The sequence below is a fragment of the Hibiscus syriacus genome, unplaced genomic scaffold, assembly GCF_006381635.1.
Source record: "Hibiscus syriacus cultivar Baekdansim isolate YM2019G1 unplaced genomic scaffold, ASM638163v2 tig00112344_pilon, whole genome shotgun sequence".
In the NCBI taxonomy this organism is placed as follows: domain Eukaryota; kingdom Viridiplantae; phylum Streptophyta; class Magnoliopsida; order Malvales; family Malvaceae; genus Hibiscus; species Hibiscus syriacus.
In genome coordinates this window covers 2,091,685-2,114,886 of record NW_024063307.1, presented here as the reverse complement: position 1 = coordinate 2,114,886, position 23,202 = coordinate 2,091,685, and the positions used below count along the sequence as shown (strand labels likewise).

Here is a 23,202-nt window from a genome sequence, read left to right as displayed (position 1 = left end):
TATTGCTGAAACTATGGTTTGGCTGATTTGCTACCATACCGATATGTATTAGTCCTTATCCTATATATGCAGATTTTGCCATGATAATCTGCATTCTCTGTACGATGGTGTGATGAGAAAGTTCTTTCATTCTGTTTCTTCTGCATGGAGCGGAATTGTTGTCTTGTTGAACAAGGATCCTCAAAAGTTCTCATGATGGGTTTTTCCTGCAAAGATGAACAGGTTTGCTGTCTCCTCCCTGAGCCATTGTCTCCGGTGGTTATCTCATTGCTACCCCCAAACTTTTGCTCTGAATTCTGGTCTATTTATCTCAAAAGATATTTTGGCCAAATACTCCACTTGACAAATTCTGCCAATACCAGGCCTTTTCCCAATTATTTCCCAAAGAGACCTGCCATCAAGGACTCAGAACTTGTGTATCAAATCTCAAATTCAATAAAACTACGCCATTCTGAGGTCGTGTTTTAAAACCTTATGAGTCTAAATTTAGATCTGATCATTTGATTTGGGTTCTGATGGTCATTAAAGATGATTACAGTCTTGTTTTGGATTTCTTTAAGGGGGCATGCATGCGTAGGGACCCGACACTTGAAGCCCGTTGCATTGTGGTCCAAATTGCTGTAGCCTCAAAAGATTTGAAAATGGCTCATCGACTTATTCATGACTTCTGGTCAAAACATGATTTGGATATTAGTCTATCATTCAGTTACTTCCATGAGCGTTTAATTTACACTTACAAGGACTGGGGTTCAGATCCCAACGTGTTCGATTTTTTTTTCAAGTTCTTGTTGAAGCCGCGTTGCTTGATGAAGGGAGGAAGCTCTTCGACAAAATGTTGAATTATGGGTTGATTATCTCTGTTGATTCTTTAAATGTATATCTCGGTATATTAAAAGACCGTTTTGATGGGCTTTGGAGGGGGGAATGTCTCAGGAAAGGCGGGTTAATATACGGTTAATATACGGCGTTGCCGGATACATTAAAAGATATTTAACAAATTCGATTTAGCGCTACCGGAAATGTTGTCTAATAATAATGTAGTAAGTCTAAGTCATGAAGAAATATTAAAAAATTGTGTAACTGGCAAACTTAACTTGTCGGTTCGTGTCGATCCAAATTAAAAATGTGTTGATCCAAAACGATATAACAGGTAAAACTATGACAAAACCAGTATTGAAATGATAAAACCGGTAAAGCGCTACCGGATACATTTAAAGTGTCGGTACTTTAATATAAGGATCGACACTTCGTGAATTTAAAAGAGAAGCAGTTTTAAGTCCTATAAAGTGTCGATACTTTTAAAAAATGTATCGATCCACAACGATATACCAGGTAAAAATATGATAAAACCGGTAAGAAAATGATAAAACCGGTAAAACGTTACCGGATATATTGAAAGTGTCGATACTTTATATAAGGATCGACACTTTGTGAATTTAAAAGAGAAGCAGTTTTAGCGCCTATAATGTGTCGATACTTTAAAAAAATATATCGATCCACAACGATATAACATGTAAAAATATGATAAAACAGGTATCAAAATGATAAAACCGGTAAAATGATACCGGATATATTGAAAGTGTCGATACTTTCGTAAGTACGTGTAATAAATTATCGACACTTTCAAAGAAATAGGTAATTATCCTTTCGAAAGTATCGACACCTGACATAAAAGTATCGACACTTTTGTATTTGTATCGATTAAATATAAATAACATATCCGATGAAAATATAAGCTAAATATCCTCTGAAAATAGATAGAACGGACGAGTTTTTGAAATCGAAGCGTAATTGTTGCTGTATTTCAGAAGGCGTTTCTAAAGCGAAGTTTGTTTGTTTGTTGCTGCAGTCGAATCGAAAAGTATGTTGTCGAAACCCTAATTTTTTATTATTACAATAATCGCGATAGGGTTTTTATGTGTTGTTTGGGGTTTTGGAGTAAAGAAGCATTTGTGACCGATTGCAGGTAGAAAGTGATATTCAAGGAAAAATATAAATGTCGATACTTTTATTAAATATTATAGGTAGAAAATGATATTATAGGTTGTATAAATGTGCCGACACATTTTGGTGTGGCCATTCAAATTCTTTTGAAGAAAACCGTTTTACCACAAGAGTAGTTATCTATATTTGTATATTGAATAAAGTGTATGTAACAAAATAATTTGATTTGCGTAAACTGATATATGAAGGAAAAATGGAGTAAATGGGTTGGAAAATTGTTGGTGGAGAAGATGACTTTGAAATTGAGGCCGAGACTCGAAAGCAACCAAATATATGTACTTCTAGTAAGTATCAATGTCTTTTTGTTATTATTGTTGAAATGGTAATTGGATTAAAGTATCGATAAACTTTAAATTGATTACAAATTTTAAATGTTGACAATATGGCCGAATGCAAAAGGATGAAGGAAGATGGCACACAGAGCGGTTCGGTATGTAAAATGAAATTGACATTGAGTAGTATTTAGTGTTAATGTATTGATTAAGAAACGTTTATGTTTAATATTAGGTGACAAAAGATGTGAGGTCCAAATGGAATTCAATGAGTGATGCTGAAAAGGAACCTTACATCACACAGTCAAGGAATGATAGTAAAGAATACAAAGAACGAAGGAAATCACATGAAAATAAGGTATTCATTAAACTTGTAAATACGTTGATACAAAATATATAAGAACTATAACATTATATATTGTTAAAAAATGTAGGAAGTGTCGACAAGATGCAGCATTAAAAGGGTGAATTTATTAATTAAACACCTTAAGGAGAAGGGTCAGTTGAATGTGCTGGGAGAAATAGGTTTTGGATCGTTGGTAGGAGTAAGAGATCGACCTATTCGGAGGGAATTGTGTCAATCCTTGATGGCGCAATTTGATGTCAGACAATGTATTGCTAAGTATGGTGATTTTTCATTTCTTCTCAGGATCCCATGTGCTGCAGCCGTATTGGGGGTAGAAAATGAAGGCAAAAGTGTTGTAGAAGTCTGTAAGAGTAAGGACTGGAAAGCACTTGCCTCCAAATATGGTTTGAAGCATAAGGTGACATATGTTGAAATTGAAGAGGAAATAAAAAGTGGATCTTACGTTGGGGATGAGCTGAAGGCCAGAGTTCTATTATACCTTGTCGGTATCTTTCTTTGTCCAACGGGTAATACGTCAACGAACAAGGAACATATGAAGCTCATTTGTGATGAAGGCTTGAAGGGTGAATTCAATTGGGCTGAATATATCCATTCGAGATTGATTGAATCAATAATCACCTTTAAAAAGGGCAGCCAGAGATACCTCAAAGGGTGCATAGCAATCTTAGAGGTAAATGAGTTGAAGAACTTTTTTGTAATTTTATATAAAAATATAAATTTTATTATAAATGCAGGTTGCACTGTTCGATTTTTGGTCGGGCTGTGAGGCAGTGCCGGCTTATGAAAGAACCGGAGTGGCACGCATCCGTGCATGGGGGAAGGAAGAGGTGGTTAGAGTGATGGTGAAGTTGAAGTTGGATAGAGCGAAGAAGCAAGAAAGGGTAATAAATGTAATTAAATAATATTAAGAATATAATCAATGTCTTAATATTGTAATTTAATTTTGAAGGTTATTGGCAAGGATGTAGAGGAGGCAGTGGAGGCAGAGGAGAAGAAAGGAGGGATGGTTGTATTGGGGGACGACAGTGAGTGGGACGACGGTGAGGGAAAATATAGTAACTTCGACATTTTGATGTCTGAATTGGTTGATATAAAAAAAATCCAATTTGATATCATACAAAGACAATCAAGAGTCGAAGAGAAACTTGATAGAGTCGAAGAGAAACTTGAGAGAGTCGAAGATACACTTGAGAGGCATAAGGGGGTAGTGGAAGGAAAAATAGATGGAGTGGTGAAAGAAGTAGAGGTGTTGAGGGGTGAAGTGGTGAAAGAAGTTGGGGTGTTAAGGGGTGATATTAAAATGGTGACGGGTGAAAAATTTGAGGGAGTGGTGAAGGAGGTTGTGGAATTGAGGAGTGAACTTACGGGGGTGAAGGGGGTGGTTGATAAATACTTGAATGAAGGAGATCAATTGAAGGGTGAAATAAAATAGATGAAGAGCTATGTAGAAAAAAATACGATGAACTGAAAAAATATGAAGAAGAAAAGAGGGAGGAGGAAGAAGAAGAGATGGAAGAAATGAGGAGGAAGGAAGTCGATGTCATTTATACACCGGAGAGTGTTATAGCAGCAGATTTGGATTCGGAATGTCCTGCACCCCAGAAGAAGAAGCAAAAGGTAAGTTGAATAAAAGAAAACTTAATTTGATTTTTATTATGTTGTTGTGACAAAAATTTGTATGCAAAATTGTAGGTTGAAAAAGCGGATATTCCAAGCGGAATTGATGACATCGAAGCTGCAATTTGTGATTATTTATGGAATAGTGAGTTAGAATCGGAGTAAGTGAAATATATTGCTTTGTGAGTTATATTTAAATATTTCATGACAACATATTAATCCTAATGATTCATACAGATATTCTGTAATCTCAATGGGAAATCAATTCGCTAGTGTATACGACGTTGCAACGTTGAAGCCTACGGAATGGGTTGGTGGTGTGGTAAGTAGAAAGTAGAAAATGTTAAAACTTATTGAATATGTTTTGATTGTGTAATTAATTTTGTTAGGTTATTGATTTGCTCGCCTGGATAGTATGCTACGATTCTCAGAAGTCACTCCGGAGGATTGGCTACCTTCCATACCACTTAGCGGTGAGTTAAATTAATAAATGGAGATAAGTAGTGTTATAGACTGTAAATTAATAATGTTTGTTGCGTAATTGCAGCAGCATGCGTTGGATGCCAACATCAAAGAAAGTGTTGAGAGTATTGCTACCTTCTGGGGTCCCATACTGAATAACTATGTGAAATTCACCGACTGTGAGAAGGTAAGACACCATACCAATTGCAAATGATGTTTTCGGATATAGAATATTGAATTTTGTCAAATTGGGTGTGAAATTTGTTGCAGATCATGATCACAATAAACTACCATAATTCACATTGGTATATGTTGGTGTTGGATATGGTAGATCGTGTTGCAACAATATATGATAGTATGTTTACAACTGAAGCAGCTAAACAGAGAGTGACGGATGCTAAGAGATTGGTATGTATGTATGTATGAAAGGACATTATGTAAATTATAATGCATAATTTTTTTGGATCATAACTTCTTCTATTTTAATGCAGATTAAAATATTAGATTCTTATAATAAGAAACGCATTTGGGTTGAATCCTGTGGATCTCTAGGAAAGTATCCCTTGAAAAATTTCAAATTTGTGGAGCATAAGAAGAATAAGAAATTGAATGGGTATGAGATGTTATCACAAATAGAAAGCTTAATTTATGCAGTATTCATCATAATTGACATGTGTGGTTTTCAAATTTTGTAACAGACATGATTGCGGCATGTATGTGATGATGTGGATGGAATCGATCGGTTCTACAGGGGCAACTGGTGATTTTGTAAGTGGAAAGAAAAATTCGTTTGTGGTAAAATTGTTAAAAGTCGTAGATTGAATGCTGTAGTTTACAATACTTAACGTTCTGACAATTTGAATATAGGTTGTTGGAGAGTGGGATCGATCGTGAATATTAAACGATCTCGTAAGCCACAATCAAAATGAACGAAGACAGGAGATAACAAAAGCTGCCATGATACATAAGAATAACAAAAGGATGCAATGATGTAAATGTATGGTTAATTTTGTATAAGATTTATAATTTTGTATACGATTTATAATTTTGTATGTGAATATAATTATGAATGAGATGAGAAAAGTTAGCAGTATGTTGTTGTACATGTTTCTTATACACATTAAGGGTCATGTTGATACTTTAAAGTAAAAGGCAAATTTACAATATGGCCAACAGGGTGCAACCATAAAGTGTCGAACCATATATAAAAAATGTCGATCCCAAAAACTTCGAAAACCAAAAGTATAATGTAATATGTAATTTTTCAATCTAACCGGTACAAGTATACCGGTTTTATGAGAGAATATGTCTAACTAATGTGTCGACACTATTTGAGTTTGTGTCGATATTTTTGGTCCAGAATGAATGGAAAATAGGGTGCAACCATAAAGTGTCGATCCATATATAAAAAGTGTCGATCCCAAAAACATCGAAAACCAAAAGTATAATGTAATATGTAATTTTTCAATCTAACCGGTACAACTATATCGATTTTATGAGAGAATATGTCTAAATAATGTGTCGACACTTTTTTAGTTTGTGTCGATATTTTTGGTCCAGAATGAATGGAAAACAGGATGCAACCATAAAGTGTCAATCCATATATAAAAAGTGTCGATCCCAAAAACATCGAAAACCAAAAGTATAATGTAATATGTAATTTTTCAATCTAACCGGTACAAGTATACCGGTTTTATGAGAGAATATGTCTAAATAATATGTCGACACTTTTTTAGTTTGTGTCGATATTTTTGGTCCAGAATGAATGGAAAACAGGTGCAACCATAAAGTGTCGATCCATATATAAAAAGTGTCGATCCCAAAAACATCGAAAACCAAAAGTATAATGTAATATGTAATTTTTCAATCTAACTGGTACAAGTATACCGGTTTTATGAGAGAATATGTCTAAATAATGTGTCGACACTTTTTTAGTTTGTGTCGATATTTTTGGTCCAGAATGAATGGAAAACAGGGTGCAACCATAAAGTGTCGATCCATATATAAAAAGTGTCGATCCCAAAAACATCGAAAACCAAAAGTATAATGTAATATGTAATTTTTCAATCTAACCGGTACAAGTATACCGGTTTTATGAGAGAATATGTCTAAATAATGTGTCGACACTTTTTTAGTTTGTGTCGATATTTTTGGTCCAGAATGAATGAAAACAGGGTGCAACCATAAAGTGTCGATCTATATATAAAAAGTGTCGATCCCAAAAACATCGAAAACCAAAAGTATAATGTAATATGTAATTTTTCAATCTAACCGGTACAAGTATACCGGTTTTATGAGAGAATATGTCTAAATAATGTGTCGACACTTTTTTAGTTTGTGTCGATATTTTTGGTCCAGAATGAATGGAAAACAGGTGCAACCATAAAGTGTCGATACATATATAAAAAGTGTTGATCCCAAAAACATCGAAAACCAAAAGTATAATGTAATATGTAATATGTAATTTTTCAATCTAACCGGTACAAGTATACCGGTTTTATGAGAGAATATGTCTAAATAATGTGTCGACACTTTTTTAGTTTGTGTCGATATATTTGGTCTAGAATGAATGGAAAACAGGGTGCAACCATAAAGTGTCGATCCATATATAAAAAGTGTCGATCCCAAAAACATCGAAAACCAAAAGTATAATGTAATATGTAATTTTTCAATCTAACCGGTACAAGTATACCGGTTTTATGAGAGAATATGTCTAAATAATTTGTCGACACTTTTTTAGTTTGTGTCGATATTTTTGGTCCAGAATGAATGGAAAACATGGTGCAACCATAAAGTGTCGATCCATATATAGAAAGTGTCGATCCCAAAAACATCAAAAACCAAAAGTACAATGTAATATGTAATTTTTCAATCTAACCGGTACAAGTATACCGGTTTTATGAGAGAATATGTCTAAATAATGTGTCGACACTTTTTTAGTTTGTGTCGATATTTTTGGTCTAGAATGAATGGAAAACAGGGTGCAACCATAAAGTGTCGATCTATATATAAAAAGTGTCGATCCCAAAAACATCGAAAACCAAAAGTATAATGTAATATGTAATTTTTCAATCTAACCGGTACAAGTATACCGGTTTTATGAGAGAATATGTCTAAATAATTTGTCGACACTTTTTTAGTTTGTGTCGATATTTTTGGTCCAGAATGAATGGAAAACATGGTGCAACCATAAAGTGTCGATCCCAAAAACATCGAAAACCAAAAGTACAATGTAATATGTAATTTTTCAATCTAACCGGTACAAGTATACCGGTTTTATGAGAGAATTGGTATATAATATGTATCGACACTGTTTAATGTTTTGTCGATACTAATTTAAATATCAAGTGTTTTTCCACCGTTCACTATATATAGTACTTTAAATCGAAAAACTCTAAACATAAAGGCAAGCAGGCAGAAGATAACTCTTCCTCTTTCTTCTAGCGTTATCATAAATGACGATCAGATATTCAGGTAAATTTATCGATATTTTATGGGTTTGATTGATTTCTATATTGGAGTTTTTTTCCTGAATGTGTTTGTGTTCCATTGTAATAGCATCCAACCAAAATGGCTCCAAAACGTCAGCGTCAGAAGCGCAGTCTTTCTCAAAGCTCTTCTCAACCCAGTTCTTCTCAACCACAGCCTCCTTCTGTAACAAACGATTCTTCTGAGGAAATCATGTCCTTCGAAACTCTGAACTTTAGATCCAATATGGAGAAACAAAGATGGCAGACGAGTTTTAAAGTAAGGAAGATTCGTCCCGAACGTGTCATTGACCTGGGTTTCTTGTTTGATGATAAATATGCATTTAGTTTTAAATCCACATTTACATCTTGGGGTTGGCTTGAATTCCTTGGTGTAGAACCAAGATATTATTCCAACCTAGTTAGAGTCTTCTACAACAATGCTTCCTTACAGCACGAGCCTAATAAGACTAATATAATAGGAATTAATACACATGTCATGGGGAAGGATATATATATATCTCCAGAAACTATTGCAGAGGGTTTAGGTGTAGCGAATAAAGGGGATTCAGATGAAAATGGTGTAGATTGATCTACAATTAAACGGGTTGCTAGAAATAGCCCAATTCACCTCGATGTAGAGTCGAGAGTGTTTCACAAAATGCTCACATGATATATCCGGCCTAGTGGGGGAAAACATTCAACGCTTCGAGACAGCGATTATTGGTGGATAGCAAAGTATAAATCCAAAACGGCTCCAAACATTGCAAAACTCATATTTAATACAATTGTATATATGGTCACAAAGGGAGCAACAATTTCAACTACACTACCCTATGGATGTGTCATCACCCATCTGTTGAAGAAGAAGGAAGTTGATTTTTCGCATGACGCCCCTGTTCGATTAACCCGCAAGATTGACATGGTATTTATTAAAAAAGCGGGATATGATTTTGTTGAAAAACTCGGTTGGAAGCGTGTCAAGGAGGTCGAATTAGATCAAGAGAGGGAGGAAATGGACCCCGTTGGCCATGAAGAAGAGCAACCAAGTGGAGACGCAATGATGGAAGAAGCTCCAGTTGCAGAGGATGTCACAATTAAGACCGTGATGGAATACATGGTTAATTTTCGGGAGCATATTGATTCCCTTGTGAGTGGAATGCGATCCGATATTTCATCATTGCAACATGAAGTCTCCATGTTGCGTAACGAATTACGTCAACGACATCAAACGAGTTAGGTAATTCATTATTTATGTTTCTAAACATTTACACGTTCTGAACTGTATTTTATTTTCTTTTAACAGATGTGGATAACCAAGCGGTCAATGAAGATGAAGCTGACGATGAAGATGCGATGATGATGACGATGAAGCTGACGATGATGATGATGATGATGATGATCCAAACAAGTATATCGTGTCTGCAACGCCGCCTTCAAGAAAACTTTTAATTTTTGATCTCAATGGTGTCCTTGCCTACATCCCAAGACTGCCTGCAGGTTTTAATTATATTCTTTTGTATCCATTATTTTAACATATAGGCGTAGAACTTTAATCACATTTTCTTCATGTTGTAGATGTTGTCCTCGGAAGAGGATTATTTGAATTTATGCAATTTTGTGTCGATAATTTTGTTGTTGCCCTTTGGTCTTCAAAGATGAGGTTAGAACATTTTTGGAACAATTGAATTACTGTAGTCAAAATCGTTAATATACATTTGAATGTTAACATTCAAACTTGATTACAATCTCAGGCATAACGTCGACCGTATACTTGAGAAACTACCTATATTTTCTGAGCATTTTCTATTCGTGTGGGTAAGATGAATGTCATTACAGTTTGCTGACTTTTCGTTGTCTATGATTCCTACATATTTATGTTCGACTGTTTGTGAACAGGATCAAAAAAAATGCAAAACATACGATTCTGTTACCTACTGTAAAGATCTCAATGATGTTTGGAACGTGTGTCCAGATTTTAACGAGCTAAATACACTTTTGGTCGATGATTCAGCGGAAAAAATGATTTATAATCCGGTAAGTTGCATTTATGCAATATGTTTTTCCAGTTGAACAGGTGTTCAGACATTGATTATTTTAACAACTTATGTGTTTATATAGAAATACAATTACATATGTCCACATACCTTTAACGCTGCTTCCCATTCAAACGACAATGCTCTAGGTATGACATAAATTTATTCATGCTTATGCGAATTTAGTTTATTGTTAGTAAAATTACACCTCATTAGTTTGATAATTGAAATTATTTATGTATGTCCTCAGAAAAAGGCGGAAACATACGAGAGTATTTGGAAAATTTGTTGAAGGCCTCTAATGTTCCGGACTTCGTTAGAAATAACCCTTTTTCATCGGATTAATTTTGTTTGTCGGTACATTATTTGAACATTCTTGTGTATTTATATTTTGGTGTGATTATATTGTGTGTATATTTTCATTAATTATTCCATATTTGCTTCTATGTGTACATATACATTTGAGGATTATTGAAATATCAATACTAATGTATTTTACATCTGCTTGCAAATATATCGAAACACATGACTATAGCATTGTTTTCGATGATATCCACAACAAAGTTTTCACACTTTTTAATATTGTGTCTGTACTTTATGTCCAGAATGGAAGAAAAATGTGTCGATACCATTTAAAAAAGTGTCGATTGAAAAAACATCGAACCCAGAATTATAATGTAATAGATAATTTTGTAATATAACCGGTATAAATATACCGGTTTTATGAGCGAATAGGTCTACAACCTATATCGACACTTTTTAATATTGTGTCGGAACTTTATGTCCAGATTGGAAGAAAAATGTGTCGATACCATTTAAAAAAGTGTCGACATTTACACATCGGAACCCAGATTTATAATGTAATAGATAATTTTGTAATATAACCGGTATAAATATACCGGTTTTATGAGCGAATAGGTCTACAACCTATATCGACACTTTTTAATATTGTGTCGGAACTTTATGTCCAGATTGGAAGAAAAATGTGTCGATACCATTTAAAAAAGTGTCGACATTTACACATCGGAACCCAGATTTATAATGTAATAGATAATTTTGTAATATAACCGGTATAAATATACCGGTTTTATGAGCGAATAGGTCTACAACCTATATCGACACTTTCTAATATTGTGTCGGTACTTTATGTCCAGATTGGAAGAAAAATGTGTCGATACATTGTCAAAAAGTGTCGACATTTACAAATCGGAACCTAGAATTATAATGTAATAGATAATTTTGTAATATAACCGGTATAAATATACCGGTTTTATGAGCGAATAGGTCTTACAACCTATATCGACACGTTTTAATATTGTGTCGGTAATTTTAAGTAACGCGGTTTTTCTTCCTTCATTCAAAATATTTATATGTACATACAATAGGAGTCATGTTGATATTTACGATATATGAAGATCGTTGTCATTCCATTCCGTCTTCGAAAAAATCAGTTGATGTAGGCTGTGTGCTTGTACTCAAACTGAGCTTGACTTGAGGACATGTTAGTTTGTTATGTCCCTCACCGTTGCAGTACCCACATCGCCTAATTTTCTTCTCGACCTTGTTCTTCAGCACTTCTTTTCGCTTGCGATGTTTTCGTTGAGGGTCACGAACATTGTTTACTACAATGCTCTGGTTGACTGAATCATTCAAACCAAACGAGTTTTCTAATTCTTCTATTAGTTTTTTCATCTCATCTCTTGCGGTTTTGAAAGACTCGTCTGTCTTTGATGCAATGTAGCATAACCTACTTGACGTTGAACGTAGAGCAGCGAACCTTGCCATTTGCATCACTTCTGGAGACACATTCAAATCAACATAGCTGGGTGCAAAAGCCTTCGCATCATTAGTCCACCTACTTTGAATCAAAGTCCCGGGCAAATATGTGTAGTCCAATTGCTTCAAAATGTGAAGTTGATGGCGACACGGAAGTCTAACGGTCTCGAATTTTTTGCAGGAGCAAATTAGAGTTTTCGTACGAGAATCAAAACTAATTTCAAATTTCCTATTTTTTTCTGCGTACTTTGACAAAATATAATGTTGACATTCATCTGATAAGGACTTAATCTCTGCCTCAATCCGGTACAATGTCTCCCGTATAAGTTCATCTTGGAACACACGAAAAGATTCGCGGGTAAAAATCGCAGCGGCATGGCTTTCAAGGTCGACCAGTTTTGTGATCTGGAAGGGCTTCGTATGGGAACTTAAGTAATCCGCTTTCAACTCGTTCATACGCATTCTACTAATTCCATCTTCAATTGCACGAACAACATCTAAATATGTCTTCTTGTGTTTCAGTGCAATAGCTAGTGAAGCATTCATAGACTCGTACCTTTGTGTTGAGCGAATATTGGCAAAGAAATGACCGGTTAGATATGCTTGTGCCCATAAGTGTCGTATATTTCCCTTCTCAATCACCCATGGATGCTTTTGGACGTTGAATTTTGAAACAACCGAACGCCATTGAATATCAAATTCCTTGGTTGTCCACCAGGAAGCCATGCATTTTGAGAATGCTGTTGTAATCTTTGGGTCACCAATGTTAGCTTGTGCATTGCGAGAAAGATGCCAAGAACATAATCTGTGCTTAGCATAAGGGATAACAGATTTGATAGCCCTCTGCATTGCCCTATCCCCATCGGTTACAACGGAAATAGGTGATTTATTCATCATGGCTTCTAAAAAATTCTGTAGCACCCACTCAAAAGATTGAGACGTCTCGTCAGCGATTATGGCAGTGGCAAACACAATTGTGTTATGGTGATGATTGACACCAACAATAGGCATAATTGGTCGACCATACAAATTATCTTTGTACGTTGTGTCGAACGCAATTACATCACCGAAGCATGTGTAATCCGATCTCGATATAGAATCCAACCAAATAAGATTATACAATGCCCCCGATTCGTCTACCGAGTATGTCATAAAAAACCCGGGATCATCATGTTTCTTATAATCAAAGTAGGCAATAAGCGCATTCACATCCCCATCGACGATTTCCTTTGCTTTACCTCTTTGAAGTGCATTGTAGAGGTCTTTATGTGTAAATCCAACATTATGATAGCCCCCTGCCTGCTGCGTTAAATAGTTCATTACTTGTGACGTGCCAACACCGACCTCTTTCAATGTTGTTGCCTCATCGATATCAGCCTTACTTAAAGCTCTATTAGAACGCATAAATGGTTTCATAGCAGGTGTGCACAATGCATGATTATGTTTCTGATCAGACTTACTTATAACCCACTGATCGTTTGTATTTGTTGTTGTAACTACGACTCTAGCCTTACATCTTGTTCTTGTGACTGGCGTATGAGCACGTTGACGATCAACAGTATTGACTTTTGATACTCAAAACCCTTCTTTGGAACAACAAAAAACTTGTGTCTTCACATTCCCTTCCACGTCAAGCCGTGTTGTTCCCTTACGTGCACTAAACCCATGTTCCCGTACGAATCCCTTGTAAAAGTACCGAGCTTGATCACGTGAACAGAAGAGCTGACCAACCAATCTGTCAGATTCATCAACATTATGTACTTCATGGCATTCCTCGGTTGGCTTAACATTGTCTACATCAGTATTATCCATGGCAAAAATTTTGTTGTGCAAGTTCAGTGGTCCAAGAGTTGATGGAGATGTAAGCAAAGGTTCATTTTGAACACGTTTCAGTCGTGCTGCTTTCAATAGGATGTGGTAGTGGTAGTTAAAGGGTGGGTACAACATTAAATTCGCAGTACATATTTAGGTATGTACAATAACTACAAGTATATATTATCATTAAATTTATGTATGTACAATAACTACATATTTAGGTATGTACATCTTTTGAGTGAGTTTTAAGATATTAATTTAGTAATTATAGGCGTCTAATGATTTATTTTTTACGTTACGGTATATATTATTATTAAATTAAAAACAATAAACATATATATTACATATTTATTATTATCTTTGGTTAATATTGTTAAATTTAAATACTAAATAATATTTTATAAAATATCAAAACAATCAAATAATTTTTTGTGCAAATGAAATTATTAAATTAATATTGTAGGTGGAAAACATGAAACACTATTAAAAAAAATTGAAACATAAATTACATAACTTTAAAAAAAGTATCGATCCTTTTTATAAAAAGTATAGACACTTTCAATATAATAGGTAAAAATATGATGTAATAGGTAGCGCTTATATAATGTAATAGGCAGCGTTTATATAATGTAATAGGTAGTACTTATATTGTAAAGTATCTATCTTTTTTATAAAAGTGTCCATACTTTTTTCACTGTGGAAAACATTCATTTAAGGTTATCTTTTGAGTGAGTTTTAAGATATTAATTTAGTAATTATAGGCGTCTAATGATTTATTTTTTACGTTACGGTATATATTATTATTAAATTAAAAACAATAAACATATATATTACATATTTATTATTATCTTTGGTTAATATTGTTAAATTTAAATACTAAATAATATTTTATAAAATATCAAAACAATCAAATAATTTTTTTTGCAAATGAAATTATTAAATTAATATTGTAGGTGGAAAACATGAAACACTATTAAAAAAAATTGAAACATAAATTACATAACTTTAAAAAAAGTATCGATCCTTTTTATAAAAAGTATAGACACTTTCAATATAATAGGTAAAAATATGATGTAATAGGTAGCGCTTATATAATGTAATAGGTAGCGTTTATATAATGTAATAGGTAGTGCTTATATTGTAAAGTATCTATCCTTTTTATAAAAGTGTCCATATTTTTTTCACTGTGGAAAATATTCATTTAAGGTTATCTTTTGAGTGAGTTTTAAGATATTAATTTAGTAATTATAGGCGTCTAATGATTTATTTTTTACGTTACGGTATATATTATTATTAAATTAAAAACAATAAACATATATATTACAAATTTATTATTATCTTTGGTTAATATTGTTAAATTTAAATACTAAATAATATTTTATAAAATATCAAAACAATCAAATAATTTTTTGTGCAAATGAAATTATTAAATTAATATTGTAGGTGGAAAACTTGAAACACTATTAAAAAAAATTGAAACATAAATTACATAACTTTAAAAAAAGTATCGATCCTTTTTATAAAAAGTATAGACACTTTCAATATAATATGTAAAAATATGATGTAATAGGTAGTGTTAATATAATATAATAGGTAGCGTTTATATAATGTAATATGTAGTGCTTATATTATAAAGTATCTATCCTTTTTATAAAAGTGTCCATACTTTTTTCACTGTGGAAAACATTCATTTAAGGTTATCTTTTGAGTGAGTTTTAAGATATTAATTTAGTAATTATAGGCGTCTAATGATTTATTTTTTACGTTACGGTATTATTATTAAATTAAAAACAATAAACATATATATTACATATTTATTATTATCTTTGGTTAATATTATTAAATTTAAATACTAAATAATATTTTATAAAATATCAAAACAATCAAATAATTTTTTTTGCAAATGAAATTATTAAATTAATATTATAGGTGGAAAACATGAAACACTATTAAAAAATTGAAACATAAATTACATAACTTTAAAAAAAGTATCGATCTTTTTTATAAAAAAGTATAGACACTTTCAATATATTATAATGTAATAGGTAAATTTGCAATGCTATCGGTATAAATATATCGGTTTACTTATAAAATAGGTCAATATAAGCGATACCTATTACATTATATAAGCGTTACCTAGTATGTTATTGTACTTTATAACATTTCCGGTTAAATAATATAACATAACCGGTCTAAATTTTAACCGGTCACTTGTTTAACCGGTCACGCCGTATATTAACCGTTTTTTAGGCGTCACACCGCAGAACCACCCTTTGGAGGGCAGTAAAGGTTTTCGTTAAACTTCCTGACGGTGGCGTTTGTTGGAATACAGAATCGTACAACATTATCATTCACTCGCTCTGTCAATTAGGGAAAATAAAAGAAGCTCACCGTTTACTCTTGCAGATGGAGTTGAGGGGCTGTATTCCTGATGTTGTAACATATAGCACCATAATTAATGGATATTGTCATGCAGGTAAGCTGCAAATGGTGTTACGGCTCATTGACGAAATGCAAACTAAAGGATTAACTCCTCACCCTTACACCTATAGCAGCATAATTTATCTTCTGTGTAAGACCGGTAAGGTATCCGAAGCAGAGAAAATTTTGAGAGAGATGTTGAAGCAGGGAATACTCCCTGATAATGTAGTATATACAGCTCTTATAGATGGTTTCTGTAAGCTAGGGAATATTGCTTTCGCGTATAGGTTGTTAAATGAGATGAAGAGTCGAAATATTTTCCCTGATTTATTAACTTATACGTCTATCATCTGCGGACTTTGTCTAGCCGGAAAGATGACAAGCTCGTCCTGTGTTTAAAGAAATGCTTGGTACAGGGTTGGAACCCGATGAAGTTACATACACAGCACTTATTGACGGTTATTGCAAGGCAGGCGAAATGAAAGAGGCCTTCGCCCTCCACAATCAGATGGTGAAGATGGGGCTTATACCAAATGTTGTCACTTACACTGCACTTGCCGATGGCCTTTGTAAATGTGGGGAGGTAGATACCGCTGTTGGGAAATAAACAAGTAACGAGTAATTTCCCTATAACTAGATTAGTGAGAATGCGCAATAAAAGCGGAAAAAATAATACCCGAAAATTGATAACGGAGTTCAGCCAATTGTGCTTACGTCTCCGGACTGCTGTAGATCTTTTACTAAGAGAGAAAATTTACAAGTGTTTACAAAATACTCACTACTCACAAGAAACTCTCTAGAATTGAGAGAGAAATGATTTGAGATTTGGGATGGTTTTGAAGCTAAATGAGCTATGGTATTTATAGTTGAAACTTAAGGACTTAATCTTGTAAATACCCTAAAGCCTAGGGATTAATTGTGATTATCCCATTATCATTTTTCAACAAACATCTACGAAACTTTGAAAAACTATTTTTTAAAGAAACATTTACCAAACTTTGAAAATTATTTTCAAAGAAACATTTACCAAACTTTGAAAACCAATTTTTCAAAGTTGGTTGCCAAACTTGAAAACCATTTTTAACAATAATTTCAACAATCTCCCACTTGAAGACTGATTTTAATCTGTCTTCACACCTCGATCAATGCAACAACATTTCTGGTCTTGTTAGTCTAGCATTCCAACTGAAGTTGAACACAACTCAGTTTGTCCGTGGTTACCGTCTTTGTCAACATGTCTGCCGGATTTTGAGCTCCATTAATCTTTTCAAGTTTCAAAATCTCATCTTCCAGAAGAGACCGGATAAAATGATATCGCAATTGTATGTGCTTCGTTCTGGAATGAAAAGACGGATTCTTTGCTAGATGGATAGCACTTTGACTGTCACAATACAAGACATTGTTTTCTTGTTTCTTGCCTAACTCTTCTAAGAAACTTTGGAGCCAAACTATCTCCTTACTGGCTTCCGTAACAGCGACATATTCTGCTTCAGTTGTGGAGAGAGCAACTATCTTCTGTAGTTGAGAAACCCAACTCACTGCAGTACCTCCTAGAGTATAGACATACCCTGTAGTGCTCCTTCTGATGTCAATATTTCCAGCTAAGTCAGCATCTACATAGTCTGTCAGTATCGTATCTCCACCTTTGAAACAAAGTGCTTTGTTTATAGTACCGCGCAGATATCTGAGGATCCATTTGACTGCTTCCCAGTGTACCTTGCCTGGATTATTCATGTACCTTGTCTGGATTATTCACGTACCTGCTAACAGCTCCCACTGCATGAGCAATATATGGTCTGGTACAAACCATGGCATACATTAGACTTCCAATTGCTGAGGCATAAGGCACCTTCACCATGTGTGCACGTTCTTCCTCCGTCTTTGGTGACTGTTCTTTGGAGAGTCTAAAATGAACACCTAAAGGTGTACTTACTAGTTTAGCATCTTGCATGTTAAACCTGGAGAGTACTTTGTTGATGTACTCAGCCTGTGATAACATCAAAGTCCTCAACTTTGTGTCTCTCTTAATCCTCATCCCAAGAATCTTTTTTGCAGCGCCCATATCCTTCATAGCAAACTGCTTCGACAATTTTTACTTCAAGTTTATAATCTTTTGCATGTCTGAGCCTGCAACGAGCATGTCATCAATGTACAACAATAAAATAATGAAGCTATTGTCGAACCTCTTGATGTAGCAACAATGATCTGCTTGGCATCTGGTAAAACCACTGCTACTCATAAAGCTATCGAACTTCTTGTACCACTATCTAGGAGCATGTTTTAAACCATACAAGCTCTTCTTCAACCTGCATACTAGGTTTTTCTTGCCTACCTCTTTGAAGCCTTCTGGCTGCATCATATTGATTTCTTCCTCCAAATCACCATGAAGGAAAATTGTCTTTACATCTAACTGCTCAAGATGTAAATTCTCTGCAGCTACAATTTTCAATACCAGACTGATTGTAGACAACTTCACGACTGGAGAGAAATTTTCATTTTAGTCAATACCTTCTTTTTGTTGAAAACCTTTGACAACCAATCTCGCTTTGTAGCGTTTGCTCCCATCGTGCTCTTCCTTGATCTTATAAATCCACTTGTTGTGGAGCGCTTTCTTGCCTGGAGGTAATTCAGCTAATTCACACGTCTGATTTGACATAAGCGAGTCCATCTCATCTATCATGGAAGACTCCCACTTGACTGAATCCTCCACTTGCATTGCTTCATCATAGCACTCTGGTTCACCATTGTCAGTCAACAATAAGTAGTGCAAAGAAGGAGAATACCGTTGGGTTGGTTTAGGAATTCTGGAAGAGCGTCTCAATTCTAGTGTGCCTGGTTCTTCTTGAACTGCTTCAGGATTGATCTGAACATCATTTCTAGAAATCTCCTCGAACTCAGCAAATTCCTTTGTTTCAGCTTCGGTATTGGAGCTACTTGATTCTACAGTTGACATGTCTTTGTACATCATATTCTCATTGAAAATGACATCTCTGCTTCTGATAATCTTTCGATTTTCGTAGTCCCAAAACTGGTAACCAAACTCATCACCTCCATAACCAAAAAAGACACATTTGTTGGACTTGGCATCAAGTTTACTTCTTTCAGCAAAGTTTATGTGTATATAAGAAATACAACCAAACACTCTTAAGTGTGAAAGGTTTATTTCTTTCTTGCTCCAAACTTCATCTGGTATTCTGCCATCTAAAGGAACCGAGGGCCCACGGTTGATAAAGTAAGCTGCAGTGTTGATAGCTTCAGCCCATAGAAATTTGGGCAATCCGGCATGAATCCTCATACTTCTGGCACGTTCATTTAGAGTTTTGTTCATGCGCTCTGCTACGCTATTCTGCTACGGTGTCATGAGAACTGTTGTCTCCATCTTGATCCCATTGTTTGCGCAGAAATCTCTGAATCTACGATTTCTGTACTCTCCTCCATTGCCAGACCTCAACCGCTTGACTTTTAAACCAGTCTCATTTTCCACCATGGCCTTCCATTTTCTGAAGGTATCAAAGACTTCTGATTTCTTCTTCAGAAAATAAACCCACACATTCCTTGTAGAATCATCGATGAAGGTGACATAATATAATGAGCCTGCAAGAGATGGAACTGGAGATGGTCCCCATACATCAGTATGAACCAACTCTAACTTTTCAGCCTTGGGTGTCTTACCAATCTTTGCAAAGCTGACTTTCTTTTGTTTGCCAAAGATACAATCCTCGCATAGTCCGACATCTACATTCTTTAGATCCGGCAACTTCCCCTTTGACAAAAGTGTCTTCGTCCCTTTCTCGCTTATATGGCCAAGCCTTTGGTGCCATAGGTTTGATTTTCCATCAGCATCTGCTACTGTAATGATATTCTCTAAATTTGAGGTTATATAGAGAGTACCAGTTTTCTTACCACGAGCAATGACGAGTGCTCCTTTAGTAATCTTCCATTCACAGCCTGAAAAGGTTGTGCTAAATCCTTTACCATCAAGCTGTCCTACAGAAATCAAATTTCTTTTGAGGCAAGAATATGTCTCACTCCTTTCAGCGTCTAGGTGGTATGGTTTGGCAACTTTAATCGGATGTCTCTTTTTTCGACGATCTTCAAGGTTTCATCATCGGCTAGATGAACCTTCCCAAAATCACCACTGACATAGTTCTCCATGATTTCTCGGCATTGGGTGGAGTGGAAAGATTCCCCTGAATCTAAGATCCATGATTCAATCGGACTGTTGACGCTTAGAATCATGACATCACCTGTCTCCTCTATCACGTTGGCAGAATCCTGTGCGCCGGTATTTTTCTTCGGTGCTCGACAATCTCTTTTAAAATGACCCTTCTTGCTGCAGTTATAACAGGTAAAATCTTTCTTTCCCGTTCTGGATTTCGATCTGCCTTGGTTTGAATTTCTTTCTAAAGTTCTCCCTCTAGACTCCGTGTACAAGGCTGAGGAGGTTGATGCTTCACCCGATTCTCTTCGTCGAATTTCTTCACTCAATACCAGATCCTGAACATCGTTGAATTTTAATTTACTATTTCCTGATGAGCTGCTGACTGCTGTAACAGTAGCATTCCAACTGTCTGGTAGAGATGATAAGAGAATTAAAGCTCGAATTTCATCATCAAATTCAATTTCCACGGAACTCAGTTGGGTTATGATTGTGTTGAGCTCATTTAGGTATTGAGCCACTTATGCCCCTTCCACCATCCGCAAACTGAATAATCACCTCATCAAATGAACTTTGTTTGAGGCCGATGGCTTCTCATACATACTGGAGAGAGCCGTCATAAGACCCGCCGTGGTTTTTTCCTTTGCTATGTTGAAAGCAACATTTCGGGACAACGTCAGTCGGATAACTCCGAGGGCTTGTCTGTCGAGAAGAGCTCAGTCTTCATTCTTTATGCCCTTTGGTTGTTTTCCTGAGAGGGGTTGATATAGATTTTTCTGGTACAGAAAATCTTCAATCTGCATCTTCCAAAAACCAAAGTCCGCACCATCGAACTTTTCAATTTTCACCTTCCCTTCATCTGCAGCTATCGCTCCCACTCAAATTTGGCTTCGTTTGGATCTTTTCTGACAATTCTTGCGAACCACCGTGTATTAGAACACCTCCGTCGATAAATTCGTATCGCCGACAAAATTTTTACTATTCACATGAATAGTAATAAATAGTAACCTCGCAAAAAATTGACAAAATTCACAACCAAAAGCTCTGATGCCAGTTGTTAGGAAATAAACCGAGTACAAGTAATTTTCCTATAACCAGATTAGTGAGAATGCGAAATAAAAGCGGAAAAAATAATACCCGAAAATTGATAACAGAGTTAAGCCAATTGTGCTTACGTCTCCGGACTGCTGCAGATCTTTTACTAAGAGATAAAATTTACAAGTGTTTACAAAACACTCACTACTCACAAGAAACTCTCTAGTATTGGGAGAGAAATGATTTGGGATGGTTTTGAAGCTAAATGAGTTAGGGTATTTATAGTATGGTTTTGAAGCTAAATGAGTTAGGGTATTTATAGTTGAAACTTAATGACTTAATCTTGTAAATACCCTAAAGCCTAGGGATTAATTGTGATTATCTCATTATCATTTTTCAACAAACATCTACCAAACTTTGAAAAACTATTTTTCAAAGAAATATTTACCAAACTTTGAAAACTATTTTCAAAAAAACATTTACCAAACTTTAAAAACCAAATTTTCAAAGTTGATTGCCAAACTTGAAAACATTTTTAACAATACTTTCAACAACCGCGAATGAGCTTATTCACGAAATGTGTGGAAGGGGCCTTCAACCGAACATCTTTACGTACAACTCTCTAGTGGGCTCTGTAAATTTGGAAACATCGCACAAGCTATTAAACTGATGAAAGATATTTAGTTCGCAGGGCTTCATCCCGATGTTATTACGTACACCACTCTTATGGATGCTTACTGTAAGACGGGAGATAGATAAGGCTCATGAACTTCTGAGGAAGTTGTTGCATAGAGGAATTCAACCCACGCTCATTACATTCAACGCATTTTGCATGTCTGGACTGCTTGAAGATGGCGAGAAGTTACTGCAATGGATGTTGGAAAAAGGTATAATGCCGAATGCGACCACGTATAATTGTCTCATGAAGCAGTACTTTATGCGGAAGGATATGCGCGCCACGGCTGCATTGTGGAAAGGCATGTGCGCGCAAGGAGTGATACCTGATGCCAACTCCTATAACATTTTGATACGGGGGCATTGTAAAGCGAGGAATATGAAAGAGGCATGGTTCTTACGCAGAGAAATGATCGATAAGGTATACGATCTTACGGCGAGCTCGTACAATGTTCTGATAAAGGGTTTTATTAAGAGGAAAAAGTTGAGAGAGGCGAGGGAAATTTTCGATGAGATGAGAAGCAAAGGCTTGGCTGAAGATAAAGAGATATATAGTATTTTTGTTGATATAAACTATGAAGAAGGGAACATGGAAACCACACTTGAACTTTGCGATCAACTGATAGAGAACTGCCTTGTAACCAAGCTTAATAATGAAAACAATTAGCTTTATTATTATTATTATTTTTTTTTGGTCTCCTCTTGCTTGCTAGCTGCTGGGTTGTCAGGGATGAAATTTGTATTGTTGGGTTTACTTGTGCAACCAACATTTTTCTTGAGGTTTTTTTGGTATAATGACAAAATTAACACTCCAACCGTAACATAAATTCACTTCTGGCAATTCCAAGCTGGTGCAAACGTTAGTTGGACTATTAAACGAATTCTGAAATTGCGATCTGAAGCATCTCCCATTACCTCAACTGTTCCTATGCAATTGAAGGAAATTTGGGACATGATTCGAATCAAATTGCAGAAGGTCAATTGGCATAAATTAATTTGGTTTCCATTGCATATCCCTAAGTATAGTTTAATAGCTTGGATGACTCTTCTCAACAGGCTGTCTACTAGAGATCAGCTTTTTAAAATGGGAATTTGC

At 35.2% G+C, this 23,202-nt stretch overlaps 1 pseudogene; it reads left to right on the top strand.

The window, feature by feature from the left end:
• The first annotated feature begins 641 nt into the window (after positions 1-641).
• LOC120178251 lies at positions 642-22,773 on the top strand (annotated as a pseudogene).
• Positions 22,774-23,202: the final 429 nt, after the last annotated feature.